Here is an 11082-nt window from a genome sequence, read left to right on the forward strand (position 1 = left end):
AACTATAGTGTTTAGGGATTCACACTTGATAGTGTGCTGGATAAAGCTGTAAAGAAACCAGCAAGGTGAATGCTGTCATACGATTATGGTTACCCTTAGCAGGGAGCTGGGATTGGGTCTCATGGAGGGACTTCTAGAGGACCTGGCCAACTTTTCTATTTCTTGATTTGGTGATAGTTCCAAGGCATGATTGTCTTACAATAATTCATTAAACTCTACATTTGTCTTATGTTATTCCCGTGTTTTATTTTAAATATTTTATATTATTATTTTTAAGTAATCTCTACACCCAACATGGGGCTCAAACTCACAACCCCGAGATCGAGTCATATGCTCTACTGACTGAGCCAGCCAGGTGCCCCTATCTGTGTGTTATTTTAAAATAAAAGGTTTTTAGGGGCGCCTGGATTGGCTGAGTCGGTTAAGCATCCGCCTTCGGCTCAGGTCATGATCTCGGGGTCCTGAGATTAAGCTCCGCATCGGGCTCCCTGCTCGGTGAGGATTCTGCTTCTCCCTCTGCCCCTCCCTTTGTCCCTCCCCCAGCTTGTGCACTCTCTCTCTCAAATGAATAGAATCTTAAAAAAAAAAAAATTAAAAAAATAAAAAGCAATATGCTTTAAAAATAATATGCTACCCTTTGTAGGAAAAAGATACAAACTATGAAAAACCTGCTTTTCTATTTTTTTAAAAAGATTTTATTTATTTATTTTAGAGCGGGCACAACTGGGGGGAGGGGCAAAGGGAGAGGGAAAGAGAGAATCCCAAGCAAACTCTGGCTGAGGGTGGACCCTGACCGGGGCTAGATCCCAGGACCCTGAGATCATTACCTGAGTTGAAATCAAGAGTCAGACACTTAACCAAATGAGCTGCCCAGGCACCCCTGCTTCTGTTTTGAAATATAAACAATTCAAGGATAAGCCAAAAAATATAAAATGTTTATCTTCAGGGGGAGGGATATGATGGGGGAAAAAGAGAGGGAGTGGAAGCTAGAACTTTCTGAACATATTTTTATGGTTTTTACTTTGGAATTACATGTTTTATATAATTAAAAATTTTAAAAATCCCTAAAAATAACAAACAGATAGAAATGTATTTTTTTTTTTTTTTTTTTTTTACTGTATATTTCCAGTGGGGAGATAACTAAAGATAGAAAGAACCACAAAGAGGGTGCCTGGGTGGCTCAGTTGGTTAAGCGACTGCCTTCGGCTCAGGTCATGATCCTGGAGTCCCGGGATCGAGTCCCGCATCGGGCTCCCTGCTCGGTAGGGAGTCTGCTTCTCCCTCTGACCTTCCTCCCTCTCATGCTCTCTCTCTACCATTCTCTCTCTCTCTCAATAAATAAATAAAAATCTTTAAAAAAAAAAAAGAACCACAAAGAAATCTTAAACTGCATGGACTTGTTAAGTTATAGCACTGTTACCATTTTGAAACTACTATCTATATAGGACAAAACAAATAATCATCTTAAGTGTCATTAAGAAAAAGATTTTCAGCACAAGATGAAAGAGATGCAAATAATCCAAAGAAGTTAAAAAAAAGTTATAATTCTAATGATTTATCTACAAATTAATGATTTATTTTTCTATTTAAAAATACCAATTTCTGGGGCACCTGGGTGTCTTAGTCGGTTAAGTGTCCAACTCTTCATTTCAGCTCAGGTCATGATCTCAGGGTCATGAGATCAAGTCCTGCACTGGGCTCTGTGCTGAGCGTGGAGCCTTTTGAAGATTTTCTCTCTTCCTCTGCCCACCCCCTCCCCCCCGCCCCACTTGCATGTATGCTCGCTGGGTCTCTCTCTCTCAAAAAAAAGATTAATTTCCTAGGTCTGTCCACCTGAAGAGCCTATGGACACTGACAACCAGGTAGTAATAAGTACCCTGTAGTGCTCAGGCTCTGGTTTCTTGGTATCATTCCCCTCTAAAAGAGCTCTGTGGAAAAGTAGCTCGTTTCTAGTCTGAGGCAGAAAATGTCCAAGATGAGCCTGGAACCTCCACTCGTGCCTGAAAGCAAGGAAGCTATTGAGGACTACTGGAGTCATGTTAGTAGGGACAGGACCCTACTGGAAGGAGCGCCCACTCTCCTAATGATGAAATAATTTGGGTACCAAGAAGAATAACAAACCATTTCACAATATCTTATTGTTAAATCTCCAGCTATCATATGGCCCAGTGACTCACTCCTAGGTATTTCCCTAAGAAAAAGAATATATTTCCACAGAAAGACCATTTGTATGCACATGTATATGGCTTTATTCATACTTGCAAAACCTTGGAAGCAACAAATGTCTGTCGTTTGATAAATGGATAAACAAATTGTGGTATAATGGAATGCTACTCAGTAATAAAAGGAAAAGACCACCGATACACTCAGCAACATGGTGAATCCCCAGCACGTTTGCTAAATGAAAGAAGACAGGACAGAAATGGCAACATACTTTATGATTCTGTTTATATAATGTTTTTTGGGGGAAAACCCTGTTAGGAACAGCAATTAGATAAATGTTTGTCAGAGGTATAGGGTGGGGAAAGGGATTGGCAGCAAAGGGATACAGGAGAAGTTTTTGGGGGTGATAGAAATGTTCCAGATCTTAGAATAATATGTTTGTGTATATTCGTTAAAACTCATCATGCTGTACACTTAAAAGGGTGAACTTCAGTGTATATCAATTTTACCTCAATAAACCTGCCTCAAAAGTAACTTTAATGGATTGAAATATGTAAGTTAAAAGATGAATGAATTCAAAATGATACTGAAGAATCATCATTCATTACCTTTGGAGGATTCTAGGGAAGAACTCATTCTGAAAAGTGGTACATAAGTCAAGGGAAAGAAGCAAACTGTTTTTTGTTTTTGTTTTTTTTTTTAAGATTTTTATTTATTTGTCAGAGAGAGAGCGAGCACAAGCAGGGGGAACAGTAAAGGGAGAGGGAGAAGCAGGCTCCTCACTGACCAAGGAGCCTGATGTGGGACTCGATCCCAGGACCCCGGGATCATGACCTGAGCCGAAGGCAGACGCTTAACGACCGAGCCACCCAGGCGCCCCGAAGCAAACTGTTATCCTGCTTTTTCTCTACAGAACAAACTTTGAGGTAAGAAAACAGATGAGTAGGGAACGGTCTCCTCTCTAGGAGGATCACAGTAATAAACGTAGAAGGAAAGGTAGAAGCAGAAAGTCACCACCTGGATTGACTAATGGAATACTGGATGAGGGCTAGAATCATCAATGTTTGATGAAAGATAAAAGGCTGACGGAGAACTGTATAATAGATGAATCATGGATAAAGAACATGACATTAGCTTACTAAAGGGGGATGAGAAGACATTTTGTGTCTTCTGCTGTAAGGCAGTACCTCCTGTGGAAACCCTACCCAAACCCAGTGAAGCTTTTTGATCTAAATATTAAGAAATGCAGTGATAAATATGTTGAATGGCATTCCAAGGGTGCAATCAACCAAATCCACAATGTGGTAGGTCTATAGGACAAGTGACCCAGTTTCTTCAACAATAACAAAAAGGGAAAGTAAACTTTCATAGATTAAAAAGTCTTATGAGTTCAAAACTTACCACAGATCTACGGAAATTAAGATAGTGGGGTACTGGCATAGAGGTAAACATACAGGTCAATGGAATAGGATTGAGATTCCAGAAGTAAATCCACATCGGTCTATGCGTCTGTGGTCAACTGAGTTTTGGTGAGGGTGCCAGTGCCATCCAATGGAGGAAAAACAGTCTTTTCAAAAAATGGGGCTGGGACAATTGGATAGACCCACACAAAAGAGTGAGGTTGGGCTCTTACCTCACACCATATACAAAAATAACTCCATATGCATCACAGATTTAAATAGAAGAGCTAAAACCATAAAACTCTTAGAATAAAACACATGTAAATCTTTGTGATCTCGGATTAGCCAGCAGTTTCTTAGGACACCAAAAGCACAAACCACCAAAAAAAAAAAAAAAAAGATAAATTGAACTTCATCAGATTTAAAAACTTTTGTGCATCCTGGGATCCTATCAAAAAGGTGAAAAAAACACCCCACAAAATGGGAGAAAATACTTACAAATCATATATCTTTTTTAAAATTTATTTTTTATTATTAACATATAATGTACTATTTATTTCAGGAGCACAGGTCTGTGATTCATCAGTCTTAGACAATACCCAGTGCTCACCACAACACCTATCCTCCCTGATGTCCATCACCCAGCCACCCCATCCCTCCCATCCTCCACCACTCCAGCAACCCTCAGTTTGTTTCTTAAGATTAAGAGTCTCATGATTTGTCTCCCTCTGATTTGTCGTTTCATTTTTTTCCTCTCTTCCCTTACGATCCTCTGCCTTGTTCCTTAAATTCTGCATATCAATGAGATCATAGGATAATTGTCTTTCTCTGATTGACTTATTTCGCTTAGCATAATACTCTCTGTTTCCATCCATGCATTGCACATGGCAAGATTTCGGTTTTTGATGGCTGCGTAATATTCCATTGTGTGTGTGTACACACACACATATATATTCATCTGTCGATGGACATCTGGGCTTTTTCCATAGTTTGGCTATTGTGGACATTGCTGCTATAAACTTTGGGGTGCACGTGCCCCTTTGGATCACTACATTTGTATCTTTGGGGTAAACACCCAGTAGTGCAATGGCTGGGTCATAGGGTAGCTCTGTTTTCAACTTTTTGAGGAACCTCCGTACTGTTTTCCAGAGTGGCTGCACCAGCTTGCATTCCCACCAACATTGTAGGAGGGTTCCCCTTTCTCCGCATCCTTGCCAACATCTGCTGTTTCTTGTTAATTTTAGCCATTCTGACTGGTGTGAGGTGGTATCTCTTTGTGGTTTTAATTTGTATTTCCCCGATGCCAAGTGATGTTGAGCACTTTTTCATGTGTCTGTTGGCCATTTGGATGTCTTCTTTGCAGAAATGTCTATTCATGTCTTCTGCCCATTTCTTGATTATTTATTCTTTGGGTGTTGTGTTTGATAAGTTCTTCATAGATTTTGGATACTAGCCCTTTATCTGATATGTGTCATTTGCAAATATCTTCTCCCATTCTGTCAATTGTCTTTTGGTTTTGTTGACTATTTCCTTTTCTGTGCAAAAGCTTTTTATCTTGATGAAGTCCCAAGAGTTCATTTTTGCTTTTGTTTCCCTTGCCTTTGGAGACGTGTCTAGCAAGAAGTTGCTGCAGCTGAGGTTGAAGAGGTTGCTGCCTGTTTTCCTTAAGGATTTTGATGGATTCCTGTGTCACATTTAGGTCTTTGATCCATTTTGAGTCCATTTTTGTGTATGGAAATGGTCCAGTTTCATTCTTCTGCATGTGGCTGTCCAATTTTCCCAACACCATTTGTTGAAGAGACTGTGTTTTTTCTATAAATCATATATCTAATAAGAGTCTAGTACCCAGAATATTAAGAACTGTTACAACTCGGGGTGCCTGGGTGGCTAAGTTGGTTACGTCTCTGCCTTTGGCTTGGGTCATGATCCCAGGGTCCTGGAATTGAGCTTCGCATCGGGCTCCTTGCTCAGTGGGGGTCTACTTCTCCCTCTCCCTCTGTGCTTGCTCTCTCTCAAGTAAATAAATAAAATACTTAAAAAAAAAAAACTGTTACAACTAAAAAAAAAAAAAAGATGGGGGTGCCTGGCTGGCTCAGTTAGTGGAGCATGGGAAGGACTCTTGATCTCAGGGTTGTGAGTTGAAGCCCCACGTTGGGTGTGAAGATTACTTAAAAACAAAAACTTAGGGTGCCTGGGTGGCTCAGTTATTAACCATCTGCCTTTGGCTCAGGTCATGATCCTAGGGTCCTGGGATTGAGCCCTACATCGGGCTCCCTGCTCGATGGGAAGCCTGCTTCTCCCTCCCCCATTCCCCCTGCTTATGTTCCCTCTTTTGCTCTCTCTTTCTCTGTCAAATAAATAAGATTTTTAAAAAGAAATAAAATCCTGGAGCGCCTGGGTGGCTCAGTCGTTAAGTGTCTGCCTTCAGCTCAGGTCATGATCCCAGGGTCCTGGGATCGAGCCCCACGTCGGGCTCCCTGCTCCGCGGGAAGCCTGCTTCTCCCTCTCCCACTCCCCCTGCTTGTGTTCCCTCTCTCTCTGTGTCTCTCTCTGTCAAATAAATAAAATCTTAAAAAGATAAACTAATTAGAAGATGGGTAAAGGACTTGAATAGACATTTCTCCAAAGAAGATATACAAATGGGCAGTAAGCACATGAAAAGATGCTCAGTATCTCTAGTCATCAGGAAAATGCAAGTAGAAACCACATGAGATACCATTTCACACCCACTGATGGGTATAATAATAATAGAAAATAATAATAAACGTTGACAAGAATGTGGAAAAATCAGAACACTCATTCACTGTGGATGGGATATATAAGTATAAAATGGTGTAGCTGCTTTGGAAAACAGATTGATGGTTCCTCAGAAAGTTAAACATAGATTAACCACATGACCGGGCAGCCCCATTCCTGAGAACATGCCCAAGGAAAAAAACCTATGTCCACACAAAGACTTGTACAGGAGCGTTCATAGCAATATCATTTGTAATAGCCCCCCCCCCCCGTGAAAACAATCCTAATGTCCATCAGCTGATGAATGGCTAGGGAAAATGTGGTGTAGCTGCACAATGGAATATTATTTCACAGTAAAAAAGAAGGAAGTGGTAAGATGGCGGTTGCTGCAGAGCCCCATGTGGTAATGGTGGCGACAGAGCCAGAGCTGCTCCATAGTGAAGAGGGAAGTAAAGTCTTTCAAGGGACAGGGAAATGCAAACTATGCCAAGAAAGATTACAATGAAGCTTGTAACTATTATACAAAAGAACTAGATAATGTGTCCTAAAAGTGCTAGCTGTAGTTAGAATTGAGCAGCCACTTTGATGATGCTCAGAAGGTTCCAGGAAGCTCTTGGAGATGCATAGCAGTGAGGTTGAATGACAGTTTTGTCCTGGGGACATCCATGGGAAGGCAAATGCCCCCTATCTCTAGGGAATGTCATGGCGGCCTGTCACCGTTTCCAGAGAGCCCTAGAACTGGATCACAGAAATGCTCAGGCACAACAGGTTATATGTGAACATGAGAACAGGAACAGATTTTGAGAATCAGGATTTTCGGAAAGTAGTTTTCTGCATGGACTGGGCCCTAGAGTTTGTCCTGCCTGCCATTGCTTCAAAATCTCCACAGCAGAATATTTAGTTATGCTGGGTCATTATCTGGAAGCACGGTCTGCAGCCAGTGCCATTCCACCAATGGCTGTGCTCTGTATGTATGAGGTCTCTGCCGTTATTAGGAAGACCGTATTGAGAAGGTAGTTCAGTTTTTTTTGTATGGACTCTCGAGATGGCCCCTGACCCCAAAAATGCCTCCCTTGCTTGCAGAAATGCCAAAGCACTTAAAGCAGAGAAGAAGGAAATGACAAACTGGTGTATGAACTATACACAGAAGCCCTGGGGACAGACCCCCAACAATATAAAAACAAATGCTGAATTCTACTGTAACTGGGGTACAGATCATTCCAAGCTTAGGAGACTAGATGGTGCAATCGAAGATTGCACAAATGCAGTGAGGCTTGATTCCACTTAATTAAAAGCCTCCTTGGGAAAAGCTCAGTGTTACATGGATACGGAACAGTTTGAAAAAGCAGTACAGGAGTGTGGAAAAGTGTATCAGATGGAGAAAACATAAGAACATGCACAGCTAAAACACTCCACAGCTGGAGCTGAAGAAAAGCAAGGAAAATTTACTACAAGTTTCTGGGAGTGGACATGAATGCCTCTGAGGAGGAGATCAAGAAAACTTATCAGCAACGAGCCTGGAAGCACCACGCAGACGGGCACTGGAGAGCCAGTGCTGAAGTTTAGAAGGAGGAGGAGGAGAAGGTCAAGGAAGTCAGAGACGCTTTTGCAAGCTTTTGCTCTCACTGATCCCGAGAAGAAGACTCGCTCTGACACTGGACACGACCTGGATGAGGAGGGTACAGGTGTGGGTAACTTTGATGTCAACCACGTTTTCTTTGGCATTCTTCGGCAGTGCTGGGGCTTCAGCTTTGAAGCATCTGGTCTGGGGAATTTCCTTTTTCAGTTTGTGTCATGAGAGGAAACCATCCAGAACTCAGAGTGTGGACTTGCTCAGTGTGACCTTGAATGTGGACACAGCTCACCTCCTCTCTTCTCCGCATCTCCGTGTACTTGGAGCACTTTGGCTTTCTCCGTTGGATCCCCTGGGTCTGTGTGAGTGGGTGAAGGAAAGGGGACTGGCGCCAAGACTGCGGGTATGCGAGGGAGGGAGGCGATGGACAGGGAAGCAACTTGTGAATTTTTGTTTTACTCTTTAACTTTATTTTAAAAAGCCCCCCAAAAAAGTGGGGGGCCCTCCTGGCTGGCTCAGTCGGTAGAGTGTGACTCTTGATCTCAGAGTCATGCGTTCAAGCCCCATATTGGGTGTGGAGCCTACTTAAAAAATAATAATAAAATCCTTTTTTTTTTTTAAAGATTTTATTTATTTTTGAGAGAGAGAGAGCAGGGGGAGGAGCAGAAGAAAGAGGGATGAGCAGACTCTACACTAAGCATGGAGCCTGAGGAGGGGTTGATCCCGTGACCCTGAGATTATGACCTGAGCCAAAATCAAGAGTTGGATGCCCAACCACCTGAGCCACCCAGGTGCCCCAGTAAAATCCTCTTGTAAAAGGGCAAAAAATTAAGAGAGTAAAATGTTTGACACTTAAAAAAAAATAAAAGTGAGGGGCTGCTGGCTGGCTCAGTCAGTGGAGCATGTGACTCTTGACCTCGGGGTCATGAGTTCAAGCCCCATGTTGGGTATAGAGGTAACTTAAAAATGAAATCTTAAAAAAATTTTAAAAATTAGGAAAAAAAAAAGGGGAATGAAGTACTGACAGATGCTATGTCCTGGCCTGATTGGGCTGCCATGATAAAATGCCATAGATGGGTAGCTTAAAGAACAGAAATTTATTTGCTCACAGTTCCAGAGGCTGGAGATTGGTCTGAGATCAGGGTACCAGCATGGTTGGTTTCTGGTGTGGACTCTCCCCTTGGATTGCAGGTGGTCCCCTTCTCGTTGTATGTTTACACGACCTCTTGTCTGTGGGGGCACACAGAGAGAGGGAGCAAGCTCGCTCTCTGGTGGCTCTTCTTATAAAGTCACGAATCCCATCACGAGTGCCCCACCCTTCTGATCTCATCTAACCCTGATTACCTCCCAAAAGTCCCATCTCCCATCACAATGGGGGCTAGGGCTTCAACATAGGAACTTAGGGGAACACTAGTTTATTGCATGGTACAAGATGAATGAACCCTGAAAACATTATGCTAAGTGAAAGAAGTCAGTCCTGAAGGACCACATACTGTGTGACTCCATTGATAGAAAACGTCCAAGTGAAGCAAATACATAGAGACGGAAAGCAAATGAGTGGTTGCTTGCCCCAGGGGCTGGGTGGGGGGAGGAAATAGAGACTGTAAATGAATACAGTTTATTTTGAGGGTGATGAAGATGTTCTGGAATTAGATTGTGGGTGATTGTTGCACAACTTTGTGAATCTACTAAAAAAAAAAAAGAATCCCACTGAATTATATACTTTAAAATGGCAAATTTTATGGCATGTGAATTATATCTTAATATTAAAAAAAAAGGAAAGGAAAAAAGATGTAGAGACACATCAATCAATGGACCTTGTTAGGCTCTCAGTTCAAACAATGCAACTTAAAAAAAAAAAGAAATTTTAAAAACAACCGGGGAAAATCGAACATGGATTCTGTATTAGGTGATACAAGGAATTCTTGATTTGGGAATGTGCAATAATAGTAATGTGATTATATATTTTTAAAACACAGTATTCACAACTGAACTATGCAGAACATTCTAGCATCTACTTTCTTGCACACCTGTACCCTGTGTGAGCTTCCTCATGCCTGCTGTCAGCCATGGGGTAGACTAGGGGTGGCATGGGAGAGGCACGTTCTCAGTCTCCTCACCTCCCCCCCCATGAGAGAGGGGAGAGAGAGGAAGAGAGTGGTGCCCTCTTAGTTGTGGGGAAGGCCTCTCTCTGAGGCAGACGGCTGTCAGGCCACTGGTCCGGCCTCATTTGCTGGAAAGGGGCCCTGTTTCCGGGCCTCTGGGAGCAGCCTGGTTTTCTCTGTGCCACCCCAAAGGCTCTAGCTCCTGTGTCACCGGGTCACTCCCACTGGGTGTCTTCCTCAGCTTTCACACATTTCCTCCATTTTGGAGGGGCTCAAGGGCTGGAACCACGGAAGGTGCCCAGCTTCAGGACTGCAGCGTGGCATGAGGGTGACCCTGACCCCATTTCTTACTTTCTTGGCTTCTCCGTCAGGGTCTGGGGGTCTGGGATGTGTGTTGGGCTCAGTATTCAAAGAACTCAGCACTTTCCACAAGATTTGTGCATGAGGAAGCCACCGAGAGAGCTGCTGTTTTAACGTCCTGGCAGCCTGAGTCATTCAGGTACTTGACCTGCATGCAGCCTCACCTCATTTAGGAAGCTTCCTTGATTGAACGAGTTCAGCCATTCATTCCTTGGTCCTGCTTTTGTTGAGGCCTGTGGCTGTCAGCTGGTGTCATCGTAACTCACTTCTGGGCCAGCGCTGTCCTTGGGATGTTCCGAAGTCCTTTCTCGTGTGCAGTCGAGTAGCCAGCCTCCGGTCTTTCCCCAGGGCCCCCTGCCAGGAGTGGGTGCAGCGCGCACACAGACTCTCAGTGCCGGTGGCTGATGGCTGAGTGGCAGCACTACTCTTACATAATCCGTTTCTCTCCTCCTTTCTCCCTCCAGAGCCAGATTTCACATTGAGCAGCTGCAGACGGAGAAATCAGAGAAAGCACAACCCGGCCCCAGATTCCGAGGGGCCTGCTGGGGACTCTGTCCTCCTGCTCGAGAGGGAAGACCCCGAGGCCGGAGTCTCAGGCCTGGTCCTGGCTGCCATGGGAGTTGCAGCTGCCACCCCCCGGCTGCCCTCCACACGGCCAGGCAGATAAGGGCGGGCACTGCCCCAGGAGTACCTGCCGCCCCCTGCCGGGCTGCTGCTCTGTGGCCAGCTCTTCCCCAGCCTTGGG

General features: G+C 43.6%; 1 pseudogene; it reads left to right on the forward strand.

The window, feature by feature from the left end:
• The first annotated feature begins 6675 nt into the window (after window positions 1–6675).
• On the forward strand, window positions 6676–8127 carry LOC113936643 (annotated as a pseudogene).
• Window positions 8128–11082: the final 2955 nt, after the last annotated feature.

This window comes from Zalophus californianus, chromosome 17 (genome assembly GCF_009762305.2).
Source record: "Zalophus californianus isolate mZalCal1 chromosome 17, mZalCal1.pri.v2, whole genome shotgun sequence".
Lineage (NCBI taxonomy): Eukaryota > Metazoa > Chordata > Mammalia > Carnivora > Otariidae > Zalophus > Zalophus californianus.